Here is a 15,791-nt window from a genome sequence, read left to right as displayed (position 1 = left end):
TCCTAATCTATGGATTTCACATGACTGGGAATACAGATATGCATCTGTTGGTCAATGTGCCTCCCAATGGGCAACAGGATCTCATAACGCTATTTTTGTGCATTCAAATTAACCATTGATAAAATACGAATTGTGTTGGTTGTCCGTAGCTTATGCCAGCCCATACCATAACCCCGCCAACCACCATGGGCCACTCTGTTCGCCCCCCGCTTTGTCTATATAATCAAATTCATTATGATCTAAAAGGCAAAACTGATCCTAGTTCAGCACTCCTACTCTGAGACGCTTTGTGAATTCGGTCGGGCCCATGTCCTAGTGCACTCGTATGCTTTTCCAGTCTGCTGATACAACAGCATCTCCTAGTGGTTGAATGTTGCATATCAGGCAGCAGAGCTCCCAGCATTTCAACAGAGAGGGGTCGCTGTCCCCTGAAACATGAAACATGGACCAAGGTCCCGTCTTCTTGCCCCTTAAATATTGTCATTCTTGATGAGGACTCATCTTCTACCATGGTAGGTGATCTACAAGGGTGGGGTTATTTTTTTACATTAAAACATAAGTATATATATATATATCTCAATACACTTATTTTCTAAGAATCACACTCTTATTAGATATATATTTTTTTGTAAACAGACAAATTACAAACAGACAAACTCATGGTAACTCTGTAGCTCTCACCGGCCACAGAGGAGATAGTCCTGTCCAACCCTCTCTCCATCTCTCATGATCAGAGGGTTACCGGTATCAATGGCCACCACATACCGCTGGGGGAGGGAGAGAGAGGGGGGGGGGGGATAACAGAGAGAGGAAGGGAGAGAGGAAGAGGGAGAGAGAGCAAGAGAGAGGGGGGATGACAGAGAGAGGAAGGGAGAGAGGAAGAGAGAGGGGGGATGACAGAGAGAGGAAGGGAGAGAGGGAGAGAGGAAGAGAAAGGGGGGATGACAGAGAGAGGGAGGGAGGGAGAGAGAGCAAGAGAAAGGGGTTGGGGAGAGAGTCCGGTACTCTGCACCGTCTGTATTAGTATTAGTCTGTATTAGTATTAGTCTATATTAGTATTAGTATTGTATTAGTATTAGTCTATATTAGTATTAGTCTGTATTAGTATTGTATTAGTATTAGTATTAGTATTAGCCTCCTCCGCAGGGAGGCGAGTTTTCCTCCATTTCCGCTCGGCTGCCCGCTCGGCTCCGGGCAGCCGAGCGGAAATGGAGGAAAACTCGCCTCCCTGCGGACCTGGCATCCTTTCACTCCCTCCTCTCTACATTTTCCTCCTCTGTCTCTGCTGCTAAAGCCACTTTCTACCACTCTAAATTCCAAGCATCTGCCTCTAACCCTAGGAAGCTCTTTGCCACCTTCTCCTCCCTCCTGAATCTTCCCCCCCCCCTCCCTCTCTGCAGATGACTTCGTCAACCATTTTGAAAAGAAGGTCGACGACATCCGATCCTCGTTTGCTAAGTCAAACGACACCGCTGGTTCTGCTCACACTGCCCTACCCTGTGCTCTGACCTCTTTCTCCAGATGAAATCTCGCGTCTTGTGACGGCCGGCCGCCCAACAACCTGCCCGCTTGACCCTATCCCCTCCTCTCTTCTCCAGACCATTTCCGGAGACCTTCTCCCTTACCTCACCTCGCTCATCAACTCATCCCTGACCGCTGGCTACGTCCCTTCCGTCTTCAAGAGAGCGGGAGTTGCACCCCTTCTGAAAAAACCTACACTCGATCCCTCCGATGTCAACAACTACAGACCAGTGTCCCTTCTTTCTTTTCTCTCCAAAACTCTTGAACGTGCCGTCCTTGGCCAGCTCTCCCGCTATCTCTCTCAGAATGACCTTCTTGATCCAAATCAGTCAGGTTTCAAGACTAGTCATTCAACTGAGACTGCTCTTCTCTGTATCACGGAGGCGCTCCGCACTGCTAAAGCTAACTCTCTCTCCTCTGCTCTCATCCTTCTAGACCTATCGGCTGCCTTCGATACTGTGAACCATCAGATCCTCCTCTCCACCCTCTCCGAGTTGGGCATCTCCGGCGCGGCCCACGCTTGATTGCGTCCTACCTGACAGGTCGCTCCTACCAGGTGGCGTGGCGAGAATCTGTCTCCTCACCACGCGCTCTCACCACTGGTATCCCCCAGGGCTCTGTTCTAGGCCCTCTCCTATTCTCGCTATACACCAAGTCACTTGGCTCTGTCATAACCTCACATGGTCTCTCCTATCATTGCTATGCAGACGACACACAATTAATCTTCTCCTTTCCCCTTCTGATGACCAGGTGGCGAATCGCATCTCTGCATGTCTGGCAGACATATCAGTGTGGATGACGGATCACCACCTCAAGCTGAACCTCGGCAAGACGGAGCTGCTCTTCCTCCCGGGGAAGGACTGCCCGTTCCATGATCTCGCCATCACGGTTGACAACTCCATTGTGTCCTCCTCCCAGAGCGCTAAGAACCTTGGCGTGATCCTGGACAACACCCTGTCGTTCTCAACTAACATCAAGGCGGTGGCCCGTTCCTGTAGGTTCATGCTCTACAACATCCGCAGAGTACGACCCTGCCTCACACAGGAAGCGGCGCAGGTCCTAATCCAGGCACTTGTCATCTCCCGTCTGGATTACTGCAACTGGCTGTTGGCTGGGCTCCCTGCCTGTGCCATTAAACCCCTACAACTCATCCAGAACGCCGCAGCCCGTCTGGTGTTCAACCTTCCCAAGTTCTCTCACGTCACCCCGCTCCTCCGCTCTCTCCACTGGCTTCCAGTTGAAGCTCGCATCCGCTACAAGACCATGGTGCTTGCCTACGGAGCTGTGAGGGGAACGGCACCTCAGTACCTCCAGGCTCTGATCAGGCCCTACACCCAAACAAGGGCACTGTGTTCATCCACCTCTGCCCTGCTCGCCTCCCTACCACTGAGGAAGTACAGTTCCCGCTCAGCCCAGTCAAAACCGTTCGCTGCTCTGGCCCCCCAATGGTGGAACAAACTCCCTCACGACGCCAGGACAGCGGAGTCAACCACCACCTTCCGGAGACACCTGAAACCCCACCTCTTTAAGGAATACCTAGGATAGGATAAAGTAATCCTTCTCACCCCCCTTAAAAGATTTAGATGCACTATTGTAAAGTGGCTGTTCCACTGGATGTCATAAGGTGAATGCACCAATTTGTAAGTCGCTCTGGATAAGAGCGTCTGCTAAATGACTTAAATGTAAATGTAAATGTAAATGTATTAGTATTAGTCTATATTAGTATTAGTCTGTATTAGTATTGTATTAGTATTAGTCTATATTAGTATTAGTCTATATCAGTATTAGTCAGTATTAGTATTAGTCTGTGTTAGTATTAGTCTGTATTAGTGTTAGTCTGTATTAGTGTTAGTCTGTATTAGTATTGTATTAGTATTAGTCTGTATTAGTATTGTATTAGTATTAGTCTATATTAGTATTAGTCTGTATTAGTATTGTATTAGTATTAGTCTATATTAGTATTAGTCTGTATTAGTGTTAGTCTGTATTAGTATTGTATTAATATTTGTCTATATTAGTATTGTATTAGTATTAGTCTATATTAGTATTAGTGTGTATTAGTATTAGTCTGTATTAGTATTGTATTAGTATTAGTCTGTATTAGTATTAGTCTGTATTAGTATTAGTCTTCATTAGTCTGTATTAGTGTTAGTCTGTATTAGTATTAGTCTGTATTAGTATTAGTCTGTATTAGTCTAGTATTAGTATTAGTCTGTATTAGTTTTAGTCTGTATTAGTCTTGTATTCGTCTGAATTAGTATTAGTCTGTATTAGTCTAGTATTAGTATTCGTCTGTATTATTCTAGTATTAGTATTAGTCTGTATTAGTATTAGTCTAGTATCAGTATTAGTCTATATTAGTATTAGTCTGTATTAGTCTAGTATTAGTATTAGTCTGTATTAGTATTAGTCTGTATTAGTATTAGTCTAGTATCAGTATTTGTCTATATTAGTCTATATTAGTATTAGTCTATTAGTCTAGTATTAGTCTGTATTAGTATTAGTCTGTATTAGTATTAGTCTATTAGTCTAGTATTAGTCTAGTATCAGTATTAGTCTATATTAGTATTAGTCTGTATTAGTATTAGTCTGTATTAGTATTAGTCTGTATTAGTATTAGTCTAGTATCAGTATTTGTCTATATTAGTATTAGTCTGTATTAGTCTGGTATTATTATTAGTCTGTATTAGTATTAGTCTAGTAGCAGTATTTGTCTAGTATTAGTAAATCAAATCAAATGTTATTTGTCACATTCACATGGTGAGCAGATGTTAATGTTAGTGTAGTTGAATGCTTGTGCTTCTAGTTCCGACCATGCAGTAATATCCAACGAGTAATCTAACCTAACAATGTCACAACAACTACCTTATACACACAAGTGTAAAGGAATTAATAAGAATATGTACATATAAATATATGGATGAGTGATGGGCGAACGGCAAGATGAGGATGCAGTAGATGGTATAGAGTACAGTATATACATATGAGATAAGTAATGTAGGGTATGTAAACAAGATGCAGTAGATAGTATAGAGTACAGTATATACATATGAGATGGGTAATGTAGGGTATGTAAACATTATATAAAGTGGCATTGTTTAAAGTGACTAGTGATACATGTATTACATCAATTTTTCCATTATTATAGTGGCTGGAGTTGAGTCAGTGTGTTGGCAGCAGTCACTCAATGTTAGTGGTGGCTGTTTAACAGCCTGATGGCCTTGAGATAGAAGCTGTTTTTCAGTCTTTCGGTCCCAGCTTTGATGCACATGTACTGATCTCGCCTTCTGGATGATAGCGGGGTGAACAGGCAGTGGCTCGGGTGGTTGTTTTCCTTGATGATCTTTATGGGCTTCCTGTAACATTGGGTGGTGTAGGTGTCCTGGAGGGCAGGTAGTTTGCCCCCGGTGATGCGTTGTGCAGACCTCACTACCCTCTGGAGAGCCTTACGGTTGTGGGTGGAGCAGTTGCCGTACCAGGCGGTGATACAGCCCGCCAGGATGCTCTCGATTGTGCATCTGTAAAAGTTTGTCAGTGTTTTTGGTGACAAGCCAAATTTCTTCAGCCTCCTGAGGTTGAAGAGGCGCTGCTGTGCCTTCTTCACGACGCTGTCTGTGTGGGTGGACCATTTCAGTTTGTCCGTGATGTGTACACCGAGGAACTTAAAACTTTCCACCTTCTCCACTACTGTCCCATCGATGTGGATAGGGGGCTGCTTCCTTTGCTGTTTCCTGAAGTCCACGATCATCTCCTTTGTTTTGTTGACATTGAGTTTAAAGTTATTTTCCTGACACCACACTCCGAGGGCCCTCACCTACTCCCTGTAGGCCGTCTCGTTGTTGTTGGTAATCAAGCCTACCACTATAGTGTCGTCTGCAAACTTGATGATTGAGTTGGAGGCGTGCATGGCCACGCAGTCATGGGTGAACAGGAAGTACAGGAGAGGGCTGAGAACGCACCCTTGTGGGGCCCCATTGTTGAGGATCAGCGGGGTGAAGATGTTGTTACCTTCCCTCACCACCTGGGGGCGGCCCGTCAGGAAGTCCAGGACCCAGTTGCACAGGCCGGGGTCTGAGGACGGGCTTCCATCTAGCCACTCTACCATAAAGGTCTGATTGGTGGAGTGCTGCAGCGATGGCTGTCCTTCTGGAAGATTCTCCCATCTCCACAGAGGAACTCTATCTCTGTCAGATTGACCATCGGGTTCTTGGTCACCTCCCTAACCAAGACCCTTCTACCCTGATTACTCAGTTTGACCGGGCGGCCAGCTCGAGGAAGAGTCTTCGTGGTTCCAAACTTCTTCCATTTAAGAATGATGGAGGCCATTGTGTTCTTGTGGACCTTCAATGCTGCAGATGTTTTGGTACCCTTCCCCAGATCTGTGCCTCGACACAATCCTGTCTCGGAGCTCTACAGACAATTCCTTCGAACCTCATGGCTTGGTTTTTGCTCTGACATGCACTGTCAACTGTGGGACCTTATATAGACAGGTGTGTGCCTTTCCAAATCAAGTCCAATCAATTGAATTTACCACAGGTGGACTCCAGTCAAGTTGTAGAAACATCTCAAGGATGATCAATGGAAACAGGTTGCGCCTGAGCTCAATTTTGAGTCTCATAGCAAAGGTTCTGAATACTTATGTCAACGATTTTTTTTAAAATACATTTGCAGCCCTTTCTGAAAACCTGTTTTCACTTTGTCATTATGGGGTATTGTGATGTCACTATGGGGTATTGTGATGTCACTATGGGGTATTGTGATGTCAGTATGGGGTATTGTGATGTCACTATGGGGTATTGTGTATAGATTACTGAGGATTAAAAAAATAAATAATCATTTCAGAATAAGGTTGTAACAACAACAGTGTGGGGAAAAAGTCAAAGGGTCTGAATTATTTATGAAGGCACTGTACTAAATAATATATGTGTAAAATTAGTTGTGATTTAGAATGGACCATTATCGTGTTCCTGTCTAGGAACAGGGACAGAGAAAGAAAAAAAAAAGTTCATCTAAGGACAGCTTTTCCCCGTGCTTCATTTTCATGTCAGCCAGGTAGGATATACTCCTGCTGTAGAGATATGCAATGAGCTTAATATTAAGAAGGCTGATGAATAAATATAGTAGGCCTAGACTATAGAAAGCTGATCCTCCACTTTTTAATAGAGGCCATCGTAACTCTGTTGTCTCGTGCAATTGCATAGTATATATAAATGTTGCGCAACATGAGATCTCATGAAGTCCTTGATCAGATTTTCCATTAGATGTTCCATTGTTGTCAGAGTGATTAAAGGGACAATAGAGTGCTGAGTACCAGGCAGTTAGCAAGTTTGGTAGGTTACTAATGACCATCAGCAGCATCAGAGCTTAGAGAAACATAATTACAGTGACAAAACAGTCACATGGAATTTGACTGCCATCATGACTCATGACCGTCGGTGTGGCGGTAATACGGTCACCATAACACCTCTAGCCCTGAGGCAGCAGCGGGCAGTGAGACGGGGGCGGTTCTCCCTGGACGAGGACATTCTACAAACGTTGGACGGGGACGTACGGACATCCCCCGGAATGGGTCCCCTTGCTGCAGAACCAACACCAGTTTTCATATGTGGTCACTCACCAGCCCCGTCACGTTCCACCAACACGTTCCACCGTTCCACGTTCCACCGTTCCTGCCCTCAGCCCTTCTGGTTTCGCTACTGTCAGCCTCTCAGCCCCGCCGACGTCCATCCTCCTCTGGCTGACCGTATCCCACTCTGAGGCTGACCGTATCCCACTCTGGGGCTGACCGTATCGCACTCTGGGGCTGACCGTATCGCACTCTGGGGCTGACCGTATCCCACTCTGGGGCTGACCGTATCCCACTCTGGGGCTGACCGTATCCCACTCTGGGGCTGACCGTATCCCACTCTGGGGCTGGCCGTATCCCACTCTGGGGCTGACCGTATCCCACTCTGGGGCTGACCGTATCCCACTCTGGGGCTGGCCGTATCCCACTCTGGGGCTGGCCGTATCCCACTCTGGCCGTATCCCACTCTGAGGCTGACCGTATCCCACTCTGGGGCTGACCGTATCCCACTCTGAGGCTGACCGTATCCCACTCTGGGGCTGACCGTATCCCACTCTGAGGCTGACCGTATCCCACTCTGGGGCTGACCGTATCCCACTCTGGGGCTGACCGTATCCCACTCTGGGGCTGACCGTATCCCACTCTGGGGCTGACCGTATCCCACTCTGAGGCTGACCGTATCCCACTCTGAGGCTGACTGTATCCCACTCTGGGGCTGACCGTATCCCACTCTGAGGCTGACCGTATCCCACTCTGGGACTGACCGTATCCCACTCTGAGGCTGACCGTATCCCACTCTGGGGCTGACTGTATCCCACTCTGGGGCTGACTGTATCCCACTCTGAGGCTGACCGTATCCCACTCTGGGACTGACTGTATCCCACTCTGGGACTGACTGTATCCCACTCTGAGGCTGACTGTATCCCACTCTGGGACTGACTGTATCCCACTCTGGGGCTGACTGTATCCCACTCTGAGGCTGACCGTATCCCACTCTGGGACTGACTGTATCCCACTCTGGGACTGACTGTATCCCACTCTGGGACTGACTGTATCCCACTCTGGGACTGACCGTATCCCACTCTGAGGCTGACTGTATCCCACTCTGGGACTGACTGTATCCCACTCTGGGGCTGACTGTATCCCACTCTGGGGCTGACCGTATCCCACTCTGGGACTGACTGTATCCCACTCTGGGGCTGACCGTATCCCACTCTGAGGCTGACCGTATCCCACTCTGGGGCTGGCCGTATCCCACTCTGGGGCTGGCCGATCCCCTCTGGGGCTGACCGTATCCCACTCTGAGGCTGACTGTATCCCACTCTGGGACTGACCGTATCCCACTCTGGGGCTTACCGTATCCCACTCTGGGGCTTACCGTATCCCACTCTAAGGCTGACCGTTTATCCCACTCTGGGGCTGGCCGTATCCCACTCTGGGGCTGACCGTATCCCACTCTGGGGCTGGCCGTATCCCACTCTGGGGCTGAGGATATCCCACTCTGGGGCTGACCGTATCCCACTCTGAGGCTGACCGTATCCCACTCTGGTGCTGGCCGTATCCCACTCTGGGGCTGACTGTATCCCACTCTGGGGCTGACTGTAAAGGGCTGATCCCACTCTGAGGCTGAATAATCCCACTCTGGGGCTGACCGTATCCCACTCTGGGGCTGACTGTATCCCACTCTGAGGCTGGCCGTATCCCACTCTGGGGCTGACCGTATCCCACTCTGGGGCTGACTGTATCCCACTCTGAGGCTGGCCGTATCCCACTCTGGGGCTGGCCGTATCCCAGTGTGGGTCTGGCTGGGGGGTGTTGCCTCCCACCCAAGGAGACCGGTCATGGGTCTTGTGTGACAACTGTTGGGGTGGAGTATTCATTTGTATATAATTAAAGTAAGTTTATTTTTATATAATTATGTCACGTTCTGACCATAGTTCTTTTGTGTTTTCTTTGTTTTAGTGTTGGTCAGGACGTGAGCTGAGTGGGCATTCTATGTTGTGTGTCTAGTTTGTCTGTTTCTGTGTTTGGCCTGATATGGTTCTCAATCAGAGGCAGGTGTTAGTCGTTGTCTCTGATTGGGAACCATATTTAGCCTGTTTTGTGTTGGGCGGTTGTTTCCTGTCTTCTGACTTGCTGTCTGTGCACCAGATAGGACTGTTTCGATTTTTCATATTTGTTGTTTTGGTATTTTGTAGTGTTCACCTTTATGGTCTTTATTAAACATGTTGAACTCTAACCACACTGCGCTTTGGTCCGATCCTTTTTATATAATTAAAGTTAGTTTTTTTTAAATATAATTACATTTGGTTTATTTTTATTTAATTACATCATTTTGTTTATTTTTATTTAATTAAATGTTGTTTATTTTTATTTAATTAAATGTTGTTTATTTTTATTTAATTACATTTTGTTTATTTTTATTTAATTAAAGTTAGTTTATTTAATGCAAGTTATATTTGTTATTTAATACATATTATACATATTATTTTTCAACAAAAAAAAAACTGTGTGTCTCTTAATTCTGTGTGAGGATAAGGTCATTGTTGAAGTGTAAATGTTTATTGGAATAAGCAACAGTAAAATGCCCCCACTCATTATTGTTGTTGATTATAATAACTATTACTAATAATCAAAGATTGCTTCATAAATATAATCAAGGCTGTCAGGAAACAAACATGGGACCTTTTTGCTTTTATGGTCTTGTCTTTGAGAATAAATAAAATATAATATAAATATCCACAGGGTGGCGACATTCTCTAAATAATGAGAATTTTGGTCACTGTTGATCACTGGAAAGGACCCTATGCCAGCGGACATTTTACAAAACAATCAGGTAATGTAGTTAATGCAGACAAGAAATACACACGTTTTCAGAACCCCTGTTTGCACGTTAATCGAGTTATTTTACTATTACTTATTATTATTTATGATTTATTTTGTTTTATTGGAAACACATTTGGTTTATTACGTTTGAAATCATTCGTCTTCACCAGTGGTGCCGGTGGAGGGCTGGCAGGCCATCCAAAAGAGACAAAGCAAGGAAATGTGTAAACAATTAGCTTATCACGTTTGGTCAGGGTTTGCGAGGACACAGGGTAAGCCATCCTCACACAAAAGATACGCTCATATTAGCATCTATTTTATATTGAACAAAAAAATAAAGACGCAACATGTAAAGTGTTGGGTCTCATGTTCCATGAGGTTGAAATAAAAGATCCCGGAAAATTTCTCTCAAAATTTTGTGCACAAATTTGTTTACATCGCTTTTAGTGATCATTTCTCCTTTACCAAAACAATCCATCAACGTGACAAATCAAGAAACGGATTAAACAACATGATTATTACACAGGTGCACCTTGTGCTGGGGACAATAAAAGGCCACTCTGAAATGTGCAGTTTTTTTTTGACAACACAATACCACAGATGTTTCAAGTTTTGAGGGAGTGTGCAATTGGCTTGCACACTCCCTCAAAATTCCGAATGCTGCTAAGGAGATGATTGTGGACTTCAGGAAACAGCAGAGGGAACACCCCCCTATCCACATCGATGGAACAGTAGTGGAAAGGGTAGCAAGTTTTAAGTTCCTCGGCATACACATCACAGACAAACTGAATTGGTCCACTCACACTAACAGCGTCGTGAAGAAGGCGCAGCAGCGCCTCTTCAACCTCAGGAGGCTGAAGAAATTTGGCTTGTCACCAAAAGCACTCACAAACTTCTACAGATGCACAATCGAGAGCATCTTGGCGGGCTGTATCACCGCCTGGTATGGCAACTGCTCCACCCTCAACCGTAAGGCTCTCCAGAGGGTAGTGAGGACTGCACAACGCATCACAGATGGGGCAAACTACCTGCCCTCCAGGACATTTACACCACCCGATGTTACAGGAAGGCCATAAAGATCATCAAGGACATCACTGGTTGAAAACTGCCTGTTCACCCCGCTATCATCCAGAAGGCGAGGTCAGTACATGTGCATCAAAGCTGGGACTCGAGAGACTGAAACACAGCTTCTATCTCAAGGCCATCAGACTGTTAAACAGCCACCACTGGGAGGGGTGCTCTCATCTTATCTACGAACATAGACAGGGCTGTAACTCCTCTAGCTCCACAATGAAATAGGGTGCAGGCCAGGTAGCAGGCTGTTAGCCAGCCTGCCAGCTTAGTGGAGTCTGCCACTAGCACAGTCAGTGTAGTCAGCTCAGCTATCCCCATTGAAACCGTGTCTGTGCCTCGACCTGGGTTGTGCAAAACTTAACATCGCCTTAGCAATCTCCCTAGAATAAAGACCTCCTCCATTCCTGACATTATTGAAAGAGATCGTGTTTCTTCACATCTCAAAATAGGGCTACTTAATGATAGATCCCTTACTTCAAAGGCAGTTATAGTCAATCAACTAATCACTGATCAAAGTCTTGATGTGATTGGCCTGACTGAAACATGGCTTAAGCCTGATGAATTGACTGTGTTAAATGAGGCCTCTCCTCCTGGTTACACAAGTGACCATATCTCCCCGCGTATCCCGCAAAGGCGGAGGTGTTGCTAACATTTACGACAGCAAATGTCAATTTACAACAAACAAAAAAACGATGTGTTCATCTTTTGAGCTTCTCGTCATGAAATCTATGCAGCTCAATCACTTTTTATAGCTACTGTTTACAGGCCTCCTGGGCCATATACAGCGTTCCTCACTGAGTTCCCTGAATTCCTATCGGACCTTGTAGTCATGGCAGATAATATTCACATTTTTGGTGACTTTAATATTCACATGGAAAAGTCCACAGACCCACTCCAAAAGGCTTTTGGAGCCATCATCGACTCAGTGGGTTTTGTCCAACATGTCTCTGGACCTACTCACTGCCATAGTCATACTCTGGACCTAGTTTTGTCCCATGGAATAAATGTTGTGGATCTTTCAATGTTTTTCCTCATAATCCTGGACTATCGGACCACCATTTTATTACGTTTGCAATCGCAACAAATAATCTGCTCAGACCCCAACCAAGGAGTATCAAAAGCTGTGCTATAAATTCTCAGACAACACAAAGATTCCTAGATGCCCTTCCAGACTCCCTCCACCTACCCAAGGACGTCAGAGGACAAACATCAGTTACCCACCTAACTAAGGAACTCAATTTAACCTTGCGTAATACCCTAGATGCAGTTGCACCCCTAAAAACAAAAAAAATGTCTCATAAGAAACTAGCTCCCTAGTACACAGAAAATACCCGAGCTCTGAACCAAGCTTCCACACAATTGGAACGGAAATGGCGCCACACCAAACTGGAAGTCTTCCGACTAGCTTGGAAAGACAGTACCGTGCAGTATCGAAGAGCCCTCACTGCTGCTCGATCATCCTATTTCTCCAACTTAATTGAGGAAAATAAGAACAATCTGAAATGTATTTTTGATACTGTCGTAAAGCTAACGAAAAAGCAGCATTCCCCAAGTGAGGATGGCTTTCACTTCAGCAGTAATAGATTCATGAACTTCTGCAATGAAAAGATCATGATCATTAGAAAGCAAATTACTGACTCCTCTTTAAATCTGCATATTCCTCCAAACCTCAGTTGTCCTGAGTCTGCACGACACTGCCAGGACCTGGGATCAAGGGAGACACTCAAGTGTTTTAGTACTATAGCTCTTGACACAATGAATAAAATAATCATGGCTTCTAAACCTTCAAGCTGCTACTGGACCCTATTCCAACTAAACTACTGAAAGAGCTGCTTCCTGTGTTTGGCCCTCCTATGTTGAACATAATAAACAGCTCTCTATCCACCGGATGTGTACCAAACTCACTAAAAGTGGCAGTAATAAAGCCTCTCTTGAAAATATAAAAAACTATCGGCCTATATCGAATCTTCCATTCCTCTCAATGTCTTTTGGAAAAGGCTGTTGCGCAGCAACTCACTGCCTTCCTGAAGCCAAACAATGTATACGCAATGCTTCAGTCTGGTTTTAGACCCCATCATAGCACTGAGACTGCACTTGTGAAGGTGGTAAATTACCTTTTAATGGCGTCAGACCGAGGCTCTGCATCTGTCCTCGTGCTCCTAGACATTAGTGCTGCTTTTGATACTGGTCCAAAAATGATGCAGAAAAATTAATCCATGCTTTTGTTACTTCTAGGTTAGACTACTGCAATGCTCTACTTTCCGGCTACCCGGATAAAGCACTAAATAAACTTTAGTTAGTGCTAAATAACGGCTGCTAGAATCCTGACTAGAACCAAAAAATGTGATCATATTACTCCAGTGCTAGCCTCTCTACACTGGCTTCCTGTTAAGGCAAGGGCTGATTTCAAGGTTTTACTGCTAACCTACAAAGCATTACATGGGCTTGCTCCTACCTATCTTTCCGATTGGGTACGGTCACAAGACGCAGGCCTCCTTACTGTCCCTAGAATTTCTAGGCAAACAGCTGGAGGTAGAGCTTTCTCCTATAGAGCTCCATTTTTGTGGAATGCTCTGCCCACCCATGTGAGAGACGAAAACTTTGTCTCAACTTTTAAGTCTTTATTGAAGACTCATCTCTTCTCATGAATGGAAGGCCCAATGTTTATTCTGCTGCAGAGGATAAGTCCATTAGAGTTACCAGCCTCAGAAATTGCAGCCCAAATAAATGCTTTTTATTTTTTTTATTTTTTTATTTCACCTTTATTTAACCAGGTAGGCTAGTTGAGAACACCTTTATTTAACCAGGTAGGCTAGGTGAGAACAAGTTCTCATTTACAACTGCGACCTGGCCAAGATAAAGCATAACAGTGTGAACAGACAGCAACACAGAGTTACACATGGAGTAAACAATAAACTATAAACAAGTCAATAACACAGTAGAAAAAAAAACATAAAAAAAAGTCTATATACATTGTGTGCAAAAGGCATGAGGAGGTAGGCGAAAAATTACAATTTTGCAGTTAACAGCTGTGTGGTGCATTCAACATGTCTTGTAGTTGAGCCAGCTGAGGATAATGTTGCTCTATAATAATAATAACAAGGATAAGGATAATAATGCTCTAATGTTGCTGTAACAGGCCTATATGTTTCTCCTTTACCTCGTGTTTTTTTTTTTTTGGTTATTCATGGTCAAGCTTTTAAATTTTTTTATCAAAGCCGGACTGAAACATTTTAGTAGCTGTGACATGTGACATGCTTTCCCTCCAGCTGCAAACAGGACACACGAAAGCAGCGTAATTGATGTTGAATTCACAGATGAAAGAGCATCAGGCTGTAATTTCATAAAGGAGACCACTCAGCTGTTGACTCGTTTACAGTGCCTTCCACATACAGCCTTATTCTAAAATGTATTTGAAAAAAAAAAAAAAATCCTCAGCAATCTACAGACTACCCCAGAATGACAAAGCAAATAGGTTTTAATAGCTCCTCTATGCAGAAACGGAGTAGGTAATGTATTCTTTCTCACTGCATGGCCCACTGGTGCAGTTGGGAGTAGGTGGTGCATTCTCTCCTCTAGTTGAGCCAGCTGAGGATAATGTTGCTCTAATAGGATAAGGATAATAATGCTCTAATGTTGCTGTAACAGGTGATGTATTCTCCTTTCCTCTATGGGAGTAGGTTTGTTTTTATCTATTCATGGTCAAGGTTTTGTATTTTTTATCTATGCCGGACTGTAATGTATTTAGTATCTGTGACATGTGACATGTATTCCCTCCAGCTGCAAACAGGTCATGTATTCTATATCTCCTCGTATGTTGATGTTGAATCTCCAGATGAAAGTAGCATCAGGCTCTAATTTCTAGGAGACCACTCAGCTGTAATGATTCGTTTATCTCCTCCACATACAGCCTTATTCTCTCCTTATTTGAAACAAAATTCTATATCTCCTCAGCAATCTAGGTAACTATTCAGAATGACAAAGCAAATAGGTAATGTATTCTCTCTCTCCTCTATGGGGAGTAGGTAATGTATTCTCTATCTCCTCTATGTGGAGTAGGTAATTTATTCTCTCCTCTATGGGGAATAGGTCATGTATTCTCTATCTCCTCTATGGGGAGTAGGTAATGTATTCTCTATCTCCTCTATGGGGAGTAGGTAATGTATCTCTATCTCCTCTATGGGGAGTAGGTGATGTATTCTCTATCTCCTCTATGTGGAGTAGGTAATGTATTCTCTATCTCCTCTATGGGGAGTAGGTAATGTATTCTCTCCTCTATGGGGAGTAGGTCATGTATTCTATATCTCCTCTATGTGGAGTAGGTAATGTATTCTCTATCTCCTCTATGGGGAGTAGGTAATGTATTCTCTCCTCTATGTGGAGTAGGTAATGTATTCTCTATCTCCTCTATGGGGAGTAGGTAATGTATTCTCTCCTCTATGGGGAGTAGGTAATGTATTCTATATCTCCTCTATGTGGAGTAGGTAATGTATTCTCTCCTCTATGTGGAGTAGGTAATGTATTCTCTCTCTCCTCTATGTGGAGTAGGTAATGTATTCTCTATCTCCTCTATGTGGAGTAGGTAATGTATTCTCTCCTCTATGGGGAAGAGGTCATGTATTCTCTATCTCCTCTATGGGGAGTAGGTAATGTATTCTCTCCTCCTCTATGGGGAGTAGGTAATGTATTCTCTCTCTCCTCTATGTAGCTAGTAATGCTAACAGCTAGCCAACAACCTCTATGGGGAGTAGGTAATGTATTCTCTATCTCCACAGTTAGTATCACATTTTCATTTCATTACAGT

This window comes from Oncorhynchus keta, chromosome 11 (assembly GCF_023373465.1).
Source record: "Oncorhynchus keta strain PuntledgeMale-10-30-2019 chromosome 11, Oket_V2, whole genome shotgun sequence".
Taxonomy (NCBI): Eukaryota; Metazoa; Chordata; class Actinopteri; order Salmoniformes; family Salmonidae; genus Oncorhynchus; species Oncorhynchus keta.
The sequence above is the reverse complement of the archived record's forward strand: the minus strand, read 5'-3'. Positions refer to the sequence as shown.